The following is a 12700-nucleotide window of genomic DNA, read 5'->3' as shown; positions in this document are numbered from 1 at the left end:
TAGTAACGAGCCAGTTTCGCCTCGTTTCAACCGCGCATATTTACAAGTTCATAATTCCTACCTCGGGCCGGAAATTGCCGCTGCACGTCCGTCGTGGGATACACGTCGAACGAATCCGTTTACTCCCGAAAGTAAATCTCCCCATAAAGTCCATAAAAATTCGGTAGTTAATAATAAACCTCGAAAGTCCCGGCGCCGCGAGATGAAGTTGTGAAATGTCGGTCTAAATTATTCCTCGTGGATAATTAGATGGGCAAGGCACAAGCTCTCGCGAGGGAGACCATTATCATCGCGCCGCGCATTTTTCTTAGCACCTAAGCAGGCGCTCACTCTCGTCAAATCTCTACAGTCATACATCAGTGTTACGAGAGACTGATCGTCGGAACCGGGAGCCGGACCGGGCCACAAACGCGCCGGCTTATTTCGACAGAGTCATTCCGCACGCAACACAGTGTGTTTCTATTCCTCGGCGTAGGTAATCAGAGCGCTTAATTATCAGAGCCATTTCGTATACAAGGCGCGCTGGTATCGCCAGGCCACATACAGCATTCCCAGAGATCATAACGAGGCCACGACAAAGAAAAGGGCGGTCCGGCCGCGGACAAACGAGCCTCGATACAACGGAGAGAAGAGGGAAGGAGAGAGAAAAAAGAGAGAGGTCGATAAGGGAGCTCCGCGGCCGAATGAAGTGGCTCTAGGCTAATTGGCTTCCGTTGCTTTTTCATGGGCTGCTGCTTTTCCCATAAATTAACTTTACGCGACGCTTTAATTAAACTACCGTAGGTCGTGCCCCCGGAGTATTTCAGATAGAAACGAAAGAGAACGTCCGTCTTCGCTGGCATATCTTCTATATATTGCTGTCCATTTATTATAGATACCGTGACGGTTGGAATTAACTATCGGAGCTCGATTTCGGACAGGCTCCAGGCATTTCTCACACGCGATCTTAACAGTAGCGGCGCAGTATAATCACAAGTTAATGTGAAATGTCGAAATTCTGTTAAACGCTTCTTGATTTAATTCCGGATAACGCGAGCAGCGCGTATTTCGGTGAGTTGAATGCCATATTTTACACAAACGGGTTGAACGATCCCAAACGTGTCGAGGCGAATGAATATTCAACGTGTGATAAATCTATTGCCGACGAACAAGAAAATTGAGATTTCCTCTCAGTCGTACATGAGGCGCCTCATTTGACTTAGGCGATCGTGTCAGCTGGCGTTCGCACGAGCGCGCCCAATACCGAAGGACATGTATAGAATTTCCCGTCGTGTACGTCAAATTATCGCGGACTTCGGCTACTTTAGACCGTATCCGCTGTATCGGATTCCACGCGCTACTGGTATACACCGAGAGGTCATTCGATCTCTTTACCAATCCGGGCCACCTGTCATCGGCGCACGTTTTAATCTGACTAATAAGTCGTACGACGCAGACGTATTATAAAATCCATTCGATCAGCGTTTAAAGCGAGTTATTCGATACCACTGCGTAAGCGCTGTATATATAAAACATTTTCTGAGTTCCAAGTTATATTTTAAATTCTCAAATATTTGATATTTATTTTATCTCCTCTACATTTCTTATCGAATACGGCGTAAAGAAAATATTTTTTCTTAACTAATCACATTGTATCCGTGGGTACATGCAGCCCCAATAATGACGATAATGTCGAAAAAAATTCTCTTATCAGCGAAAATGTAAGGATCATTCAACTCCTCCACTACAAGATTTCGGCGGCGGAAGAGCTCTTCAATACTGTTACAGGGTGGTATTTTAACGATCTAACGACACGTCCACTTGGTTGACATTTTCTGCTCCGTTCTCAAAGTAATGACTCTTAGGCCTCGGTTGCTCCTGTCAGATAGCTAGGGTCCATCCCTTAATTGGATCTCATGTTGGCCCATTATCACAAATTCGGTAGCGGTAATACTTGAGAGTAGTTTCTCCTCCTTTCCCCTGCCTCTCTCTCTCTCTCTCTCTCTCTCTCTCTCTCTCTCTCTCTCTCTCTCTCTCTCTCTCTCTCTCTCTCTCTCTTTTCTCTTTCCCTCTTTTCTTTTATCTTTTCACCTTTTTCATTATTTCGTTTTGTCTTTTTTCTCGATGCATTCCGAGTTATTTTATTCACTAAATTACCGTATTACACATAAGCGAAGTACATCGCAAAAGTATGTTTGAGCTTGAAAAATAATTAAAAATCAAATATATGAGAAATATTAGTAATAATCATCTTTTACTGTAAATAAATATACGTAGAAATCTAACGAAATGTTCCAATAATGACGTTTAAGATATGAATAATTTTTAGGAGCCGCAATAGACAATATAAAATATCATGAAGACAACATGAAGACGTCTCGGAGAGTCTTTCTAGTCCAGATAAAATTTTCGGTTAATCCTTTCGCGCACCGGATACGAGGAACTATTAAAGGGTAACGGCTTCTCTGGCGATATCCTATCTCTACTGTATGGTAGCACAGTAGTGCCTTTCTCTTATCTAAGCCTAGATCCGACACAGCCGCTCCCTTTCTCTAGTGCCCTCCGGGCGTCGTTTGATCCTTACGAGGACTCCCGCCGACACAAGACTCTCGAACGACTTAAAGGGCTCGCTTTTATCGTATCTTACCCCCTCGGCAGTCTTGGATCTTACGGATTCGGATTTTGATAAATCCCTACGAGCTTCTTCGACGCCGGCTGTGTGTTGCGTCGGAGACGCTAATCTCTCCGGCTTTTCAAATAGCCTTTTCGTGTTATTTCCATCGTGCCGGCGCTGACTTACTAATTTCCAGACATTCCGATCCCCGGGAATTCCCGTGACTCTTGCCACGCTCGGTTACCACGTATACAACCGCATACTTCGCGCGCCACCTCGTTGAAAAGTATTAATATACATTCGCTTTGTATTTTATTATAGATATTAATCAGAATGGCCCGCGCCGAAATACTTACAAATAACTTCTCGTTAAATCGAAAGCACGCGCGTAAATAATTCCGTACCTCCTGCGGACTCGAGCGCGCGTTATATGTGCACGTGCGCTCATTATATCAACCAAAAATACCGCTTTTTTTTAATCGACTAAACGAATTATTAAGAAAATAATACAAAAATATTACACTTGCAAATAAAGACGGCATTCCACTATTTCTCCGGAATCTAAACGGTATTAGGAGCGTGTATGTGTATCTCTATATATATATTAGTATAACGTGTACAGGTGATCGACGTCCAGAGCGACGTGACGTACCAGACTTAATATTACGTGCACGCTCGCGCGCAAATACAATGACTGGGCGCAAAAAGGCCCAGGTGATGCCCAACGTCGAACGGAGCGGCGAGCGGATGACGGCGGAAGGGTAGTCAGCGAGGGAAGGGTCTGATCACGGTGATCACGGCGTGTAAGATTGTACCAGTTTTTCTACGGGCTATTGATACCGTGCAGGCTGTTCCCTCGGGTCGCCTCTTCCCCTCCCCTGTATATGCATGAGTCCGCGAATTTCTTACGCGGTCGCACGCCCGTTCGTAAAACGAATCGCCCGGCTACGCGTACAGCTTTATGCGCGTTTTTCGCCGCTTGGACGTCGAGTCGTCGAAACGGAAAGAAAACAGCGGGGAGAAAAAATGCAACGTTCAATCGATCTATACCGAATGGAATAATATTAATTCGAATGCAATCGAGCTAAACGTAATCGATATTGAGAAAGACTGTTCGCACAAAGTTGTCAGTACACGCATTTCATTACCGTTTATTATTGTATCATAGATTTGCACCGAATAAAAGAAAATACTAATGCTCTTGCACGATCTGTCAGATTGCATCTTCGAGGAGACGTTCGTAAACGTGCACGCTCGGCACGGTCGTCAGGATTAAACGCCAAGTGAAATGCCAAATGGTTAAGACGTAAGATCTTTATCAGAGGCTATTTAATCGACTGTGATGCGCAGCACGAAGGGCCATTTTATTTTGAAACAAAGAAGCAGGTGAACATAAGCGCCCGGCGGAAGTAATGTCTCGTGACGGGCGAAGCACAGTAATGAGATACACGTTAATACATTTCTTTTTTTTTCCCTCCCTCCCCCTCGCCCACCTTCTTCTGCAAATTTGCAACGCGATGTTAGCATAGGCCGATGAACAAGCGCATATCGCGTGTATCGCCACGCACGAGCGCGGCGAGTGTGAGTACAGAAAAACTGCCGAATACTCCTCCGCGCGTAAAGGAACGTCTGTTATAACCCCTCGTTAGCTCGTTACCGAATGCCACGCAATACACGAAATCTCGCGATCCATCTCATGGAACATGGGGTTTCGTGCCGGAGGACGCGATCCGGCCGCTTGTTTCGCCAAGGAATTAAGGTTTTATCCGACGGTAGGAAACGCGGCGGGCGAGGGGGGGTGGGAGGGTGGGGAGGGGGAATAAATTCTCGCGAGCCGGGAGCCAATTATTGGGCTTCTCGGCGCGCGGATCTAAAAGCACCTCTTCTCACTCTCTCTTTCTCCCTTTCTCGCGGTCGATAGGACCGATCGTGCACATCCGTGAGCCCACTTTCTTTCCCCCCGCGGTTACCCTATCCTTGCCTCTCACTCGGGTACGAGTGAAGAACTGGAACGGGCCACATTCGACACCTTCGCGGCCTGATTAACGCCGCCAGCGTTAATTATGTTTCGAACAGACGGCCTAATTGCCGACAATGGTACGAGCGGAGGCGGGGAAAGAAAGGGTCTCGCTCGCACGATCGACACACCGCCGCGCCGCCGCCGCGCCGCGCGCCGTCGTCGTCGTGCCTCTCTAAACGAGATCAGCGGCTATGTTTACGTGCTAAGCAGCCTAATGGAAGCGAACCAGAAACTGGTTACGGAGAGAGAAGAGTTTCGGGGAAACATGAGGAGAGCCCGATGTGCAGGAGCGTGGAGCTCCTACGTGACGAAGGGACCCAATGAATTTTCGTAGAAAACGGGAGGAAAAAAACCGTTTACGCTTCTTTATCTTTCAGCTGCTCTCTCTCTCTCTCTCTCTCTCTTTTATGTATTTCTTTAAATCAGATTCAGCGGTAACTCATACCATTTAAAGAATCGATCATGAGAATCGATGAATTTTTCAATCGATCTCCTTGTAAATTTATTTCACTCGACTCAACGCGTCATATCTTAAATCCGCTTCGAAATAATTCGAGAGCAGGAGGAGATAAAATTACGCAAAAACCAACTCGGCGCCATACGTGTCGAAGTGAACTGCAATGCAAAACAGAACCGCGGGAATACATAATGTATGCGCGGCGTGCACTTTCCGTACGATATGCGAGGTCGAAAAATCGTTGCCGGAAGGTTTCTCGTTACCCCGAGAGAGAGAGAAAGAGACACGCGGTAAAAATTTCCACCGGTGCAAGCAAACATTCGCGCCGGCCTCGGCGTGGCCGACGTTCATCGTAAAACCGCGAGACCGTTTAGAAGCGTTTACAGCGGGTTTACGACTCTCCACGCGTACCCCGTGCGCGCCAGAGAGAAAGGGGTTGTAACCCAATAAGAACATACACGCGCGCACGCACGCACGACGACGACGCGGAGGCCCCGCACAAAAGGATTTTTACGGTCTCGCGTTACCGAGCTGGAACCCTCTCTCGCTCGACCCGAAGGAGCCGGAACGAAGTACTCCGTGAACTAGGAACAGGTTCCGAAAGGAAGAGCGATAGACTCCTTCTCGCGCTAGAAACGCTCCGCTACTTTTTGTCTGGCTCGTTAAGTCGTGCGCGATGAAGATCTGAGGAATACGTAATGTCGAGAACATTGAGCTCTCCCGGAGAATCCTGGTCTTGTCGGTGATTCTTAAAGAAACGCTGGAAATGTTTATTCTGATAAATTTTGATCTCTTCCCTCGATTAGAGGCCTCCGAGGATTCTAAGAATCTTTCCGTCGTCGCGACAGAGCAACGAAAAGACGAAAATAAAACAGGTGATCGTGCGACACTTAAGGATTAAAACAACGAGATACACGCGCGACGAATGCACAACAAGAATTTTATAGACGCACTTCATTATTCTTACTTTTACGATTCACCTGCTTCTTTAGGAGATCTTACAAGCGTTGTTATTATAGAACAGAATTCATGAAAAAACATGGTGTTGCTGATCGTTGCAATAGCCGGCTGTTGAATCAAGAACATATACGCTCGCGAGAATCCATTTGCCGCATTTCGTCCTTGTCGATTCGTATCATTGACAGATTTAGGGAAAAGCGGTACCAAGCGAGAGCTGCTTTAATTGGCATAAAATCCTGCCTCCTCTCTTTCTCTCTCTCTTGCTCCTCTCTAACGAGAATATAAACAACAAATGCGGTGAATTCATTTCGCGCGCTCTAATGATTTCGAAACGCGCAGTTGTCGATGCGTAAAATTTCGCGCTAAACATTGCGCTGTGGAGCCCCACGGTAGCTCGGCGCTGCGAAAACACCGCACGGAATACGAGAGGATGGCGATAAACGCTTCGACGATTTTATTCCCCGCGCCAGAAGCGTCAACGGAGAAAAAGGAGAGTGCTTGCCGCGAGTTTACGACCGCGCGATCATCCTTCCTGTCCGCCCACAAAGTTTGCGGAGTGCACAATCCGGATGCTAAATAAAATCGTTAAATGCGATAATTTCTTCCCAGGGAAAAACAGATAGGTGATTTGATAAGATGTAACATTAAATTGAAGAAACCGTATAACGGAGATGGAATAGTATCTCGCATCGAATCTCGTACATTTTAACATCCTCGCGCTTTCGAGATTGTAATTGCAAGATTTGGATACAGAAGAGAGTAAGTATCGTCATGCGAAAGCAAGTATCCTATCCTTAATATATTATAACTCGATCTTTCAACCTTATTGATCTGAAGATTTTGCAAATCTCGCGGAATCCTTCAAGCGCCGTCCCTCGCGATCATTTTCTTGCATTGCTTGCAACACAAAGAGAACATTCGTGAGTTACAATAAATGAAAGGAGTGTAACCAGGTACAATGGTACCTGCCAGGATGGCCACGATTGGCAATGGCCAGGGAGAGGGACAAGGAAACCGCCGTCGGAACCTGCTGTTTTCCTTTTGCCTCAAGAAAGTTCTACTCTCGAGAATGAATACGGTCATTAGTCCGTAGGGAAACTGCGAGGAGTCATTGATCGAGATCCATTATTCTCGGTATATTTTCGTAGGATCGCAAGGATCGCGGGATGCGATACCTAGACTTTGATGAAGGAGCATGAGGACCCTCGAAAGGTACGCGTTTCTCGCTGACAAATTGTCTTCGCTTCGTCACTGGACCCTCGAAACCGTTTCGTGCTTCGATACTCAATCTGCCCCGTCTCGCAAGGTGAAAAGCGAAGAGGACAAGCAACGACTCGAGAAGGGTGGTTCATTAGTCAACGAGAGATGAGCCTTTGTTAATTTTTGTTCCCGTGGACCAGCAGGTTGATCGATCAGAATCAGAAAATCAATCAGAACTGTCAGCTCAAAAAGAATTTAAAGAATCTCCTTGAGCGCATCTGATTTAAATTACGTCCATTCTCTTACGAGATAATGCGAAGCTATTTAGAAAATATTAAAGGAATGTTCGCTGTATCTTAATTTTGTGACTACCATCATGCATTTCCAATGCACTTTAAATATAATATAAAATTTATAATTTTTCCTCTTTTTTACTAACATACAATATGTTATGCTTCGTAAAGTTTCAGATAATTCAATAGCTGCACTTTGCAATAATGTCCAACAATTTACGGCAGACTTCTGCCCGCCCTGGAATTACGCCGTCAACTCTGCATCCCTCTGATTTCCATCAAGCTGGCCAAACAAAGTTCACCGTATCAGTTTGCCGTGTAAAACAACAGCAGCAATCATCACGGTGCGGTGGTAGGTACATCACGCGAAATGAATACGATACGATCGACCCTCTTCTAAACACGCAGTCAGATCCGAACTCCGGGCAAAGTGGTAAGTAAGCCTAACCAAGGAGCCTCCCGCTAGTAGTGAAACGTGAAACGCACTTCTAACAGTAGTGTACACGCACGCACGCACGCACGCGGCGTACATCTCGCACCCGTGCCCTCTCTCGCGCGCGCACCTGTACCCGTACCTGAATCCCGAGACAGCGGGATCCTCTCGATGGGGGCCACACGGGTTTAGTGCCCGTAATCTTCTCGTCTCCTCTAGGGCCGTGCCCAACGGACAAGACAAGCGAGAGAGCGTCTCGCGCCTGTAATTTTCACACCGTTCGCCCAGTTGGTTTGCAAATGTGCGAATGATAGCTCCGTTCGACTCAACTCACAACTCGGCTCGGCCGAAGATGATTGCAGCGCGCGCGCGCGCCCGTTCTCTTTCTCTCTCCCTCTTTCTCTCTCTTTCCCGGGGAAGAAGGGCGAGGATAAAAAAAGGGCGGAAGCATGATTCGTCTTTCGTCCAACGAGAAAACGGACGCGCGATTTCGGCGCCGGCGAAAGGCGTCTTTTGCATATCGGCCCTCTGGATACTTTAGCCCATTCGGGGTCGACACGAGCCGCTGCAATTTCGATACTCTTGTTAGCGAAATTCGACGAGCCATCTATACCCTTCAAAAATTACTTTGCGTCGAGGCTCGCAACAGTCGTTTCTAAGTATCATTTTCGGAGCTTTATTTGCCTTAATGTTCGCGAATTCGTACCTTCGTTGCAATACAACGACGTGTCGTACAAGAGAATTCACTCTTTCTCTCTTTCTCTTGCTTGAATTCAAATTCTTAAATTTCTTTGCATTACATATATTACTGTCGATCAGGAATTTATCCCTGTGAGCAATGTAGCGTGAAACTGTGATAAAAACGATACCATCACGATCACAACATTGTGGTGATGAAAAAATGTATAGCCTTTAATCAACGCGATCGAAGTTGCGGTTTTTATCTTGTGACAAGATCGCAAATGGCATGAAACCCACCCAAACTTATTAAATTTTATACTAACGCAGCTTCATTCTCGAGAATCACAAGCTACTCATTTGGTTGCCGAAATGAGCGCGGTAGTGTAATAACCTCGTTAATATATTCATGATGCTGCAAAGTGTTATGCTATCCACTTCATTATCACGCCTTTTTTTTCAAAATCATTTGGCGCCAATCTTACTACAAATAAGCTCGGTGAAACTTTAATACTGACTTTAAGGATTGAAAATTTGATGTCGTAAAAAATGAACGATTCGATACGCAAAGTGAATCGCTCTTGCGATCTACACGCGAAAAAATGCCGATTCCGATGCCCCTGCAGGGTATTTACGATTACATTGACATCCGAGAATGCAATTCTGATACCTTCCGCGGTAATAATCACGCGCCTGCCTTAATACACGAAATCCAACGATTGCCCCGTAATGCGCGGTTACATCGCGGAATTACATACGGCAACGAGCTCGCACGGTATCACCGGCGATGCAAAAATTGAATTATCGCATGCGAATTGACGTATATGCAATTTCGGTACTCTCGTTAATGAAAGTGTTCGCAGTAAGGCAAGGTGGAAGTTCCCATGGCAAAAATTCCAATAAGCGATTCCGATTGGCCGATGATTGGCCTTTAATTTTTTTCATCGCAGCAAAATAAGAGCATCGCGACCTCCATTCGCTTCGCGAAGCTACAGATGAATCGCGCATCAAAGAATTATTCAAAATTGCACCTCTTTTTAGTCTCTCATTTTCGAGTACATGCACGGCATACGCGTCGACACACTCCTACCAGTTTCTCGAATAGAAACGCTTCACCGCGAGCCATTCGGCGAACTTTACAACGCGGCGACTGTCTGCCAGGTGATTTAGTGCGCTGGGCCACGCGTGAATTTGCGAGAAACAACGAGGTGTAAAGAGCACCGACGGGGCCAGCCAACGAATCTTGACGATATTCAGGCGACTTTAAGTGCGGGTATACGACCAAGTACGGACATAAACCAAGAAACTGCCTGGCATAACCACGACCTCGGCGTAGCTTCGAGGTGCTTTTCAGAGTACATCGCGCGATATAATCCGTCTCGGACATTGCCGGTTATATTTCGGGCCGGTAACACTCTCGTCTGTGTTATGCTGGTCGAAATGCAAGATTCTATCTCTCTCGTGAAAAATATATCCTGTGGCTTACCAGTTTAGTCACTCGAGAGCGAAGATGTACGGAAATGTTCTTCAACTTTTCATGTGTTCTTCTTCAACGTCTCATATGTTGGGTGTCCGCAGGAGGGGGGGGGGGGCGCAGGCAAAAGAAGCATTTGCTCCTCTTCCCTGGAATCAGCGAGTACAAAAAATGTAGAATTTGCTCTCTTATTTTTACTTCTCATTTTAAAAAATAAATATGTTTGTTAAATGTGATAGAGCTACAGTACAATACAGGTACGCAACGTTCAGACATTTACTCTTCGAGGTAGCTCGTACTAAAAATTTAGATCATGCCCCCCCTCTAGAAAAAATCCTGCGGACGCCCTTGTATGTTGCATCCTTGACAACCGAAGTGAGATCAAAGATTACTTATATACGTTTTTTAATTACTATCTCTTTTCAGTTTAATAATATTTTGATATGCCATATATGACATATTTTGATTAAATTAATAAATATTTTTATTCCTTTAAAATTTCGCTGCTTTTTTTTTGTCGGATGTAGTCTCCCATTTACTCTGCGCAGGTTACCCTTAATAAAAGCCACGACGTCACCACGTCACGAGAACGTTGATACAATTTTCAGTCGCGTGGCTTGCATCAGGACGCACGCCATCGCAGGCCCTCTTTATTGTAATAGAAAGGGCTCCGGAGTCCCCGCGCGTTACTTCCTTTTTTCGAAAGAAGCGATTAGGGGGTCTGCCATTGTACGAGGCCCTAGTCGCGTGCGATAGTCACGCCACGTTACGTGCGCGTCAAGGTTCATCGAGGCAATCATCTAAAATCGTCCTGACGGCTACGACCGCCGCCATATCCCGACGCGTATTCGCCGCGGAATCTCGTAGCGGAGATGACTTCACCGACCGCATTCGTTCGTCCCGACGATCCTGAACGCGCTATTACTATGTTAATAGGCCGATGGCGTGTCTATCTGCGCCATTATGCCGCGCCGTAATCCTATGCACGCAGAAATAGAGGGACCGTGCAGAGACGACGTGATTTTCGTAAAATCTGTGGAGATACGATTCGACGATACAATAGCTGCGGAGACAAGAGACACATCATGAATGGTCCACGGCATTATTAGATGACGATCGTCGAAAAGAATGATATAATGTGCACAAAATGACGCGGGTCTGCATGTTAATTCATCTGCATTTCCATTCATGGCCTGGCAAAGCTTAACAATTTTATTTCGCTTCTCCGTCGAAGCCCATTCTTGTTAAATTCTAAAACGGTAATTTAGTAATTTTATCATATTACTAAAAAAAGGTCAGCGATAACCAACAATGACAATTACAGTGCCATTTACCACAATGACAATGATAATTACAAAGTTCCTCAAAACATTTTAGAATTATAATAAAAGAATTCCAGTGATCTTTTTTCAAATGAAAATTTTTTTAAATAAGTCCAAATAAAATATTTTTTTCAAAAATCTGAAATTTTTTAAAGAGAGAATACTGCGTTTATGGGTTTTATCAAAAAAGAACTCGAATCTGATTAAAATAAAAAGATTGAAATTTTTTCGCACAACGATAATTGGCATCTCATATTTGTGGAATTGTATTATCATGCTTAATCAGAATATTAGAGAGAGAAAGAGAGAGAGAAGAGAACATCTCTTTGAAGATAGGTATTATAGAGACTCGTGAATTCTTTGAGAAAGAACCAGGACTCTATCAGTTGTATAAAAATTGTAAAAATAAGATATCGATTTTGCAGAGCTTCAAAAATTTTCACTTTATTGGAAAAATACTTAAGTTTTGAATCAAATGAATCCTACTGTAATATACTTATAACGGATTATAACGGGAAAAGATAAATTACTTTAAATCGTAAGTACAAATTACATTCGTCACAGACACGGTTATACGAGACGCCAATAAAAACAACAAAACTTATAAGAAATTCTTAATCGAAGTTCCTAAATCGATTTTCTTGCCGAGCTGATTCGAAAACGCTGTAACATATTGACTTACACGTGCTTATTGGTGATTCATTAGGTTCTTTAAGATAAGAATCGAATATCTACGAAAGAAAGGTCAATCTTCTTATAATTATTCGTTTTCAATTATTACTGATCCTGTTCAATTTTTCATAATGAAATCTTAGTTTTAAAAAACGCTCAGTATAATATACTCGTAATATATCAAATGCCGTTAGAATTCCACTTTTGGCACAACTGGCAAGGGTGAATACAAAAAATACAGTAGGTGGATCACATAATTTGCTCGTATTTATAGCTAAAATGATTTTTAACTATACACATATAGAAAATATCGGAGTTATTTATATTCACACAGCCATTCAAATACAAGAATATCTCAGCAACGCGTTTATCCTAAATTTGCTACGAATTGAACACATAAACGTACTATAGCGTGTCAATTAATTTAAAATATGTAAATTCCCTATTTAGTGAATCCCCTATGTAGCAGCTTTTTCTCAAGATGCACCAGGCGATCGTATATTAGCGTAGGTATGGCCACAGACACGTTTCTTGAATAAATGAGAGTCGTTCATTAGTGTAGATTAAGATGCTCGCGCCAAGCCAGAAGGCGCGGCGC

The sequence above is a fragment of the Wasmannia auropunctata genome, unplaced genomic scaffold (genome assembly GCF_000956235.1).
Source record: "Wasmannia auropunctata unplaced genomic scaffold, wasmannia.A_1.0 LD336106.1, whole genome shotgun sequence".
NCBI lineage: Eukaryota > Metazoa > Arthropoda > Insecta > Hymenoptera > Formicidae > Wasmannia > Wasmannia auropunctata.
This window is presented reverse-complemented; position numbering follows the sequence as displayed.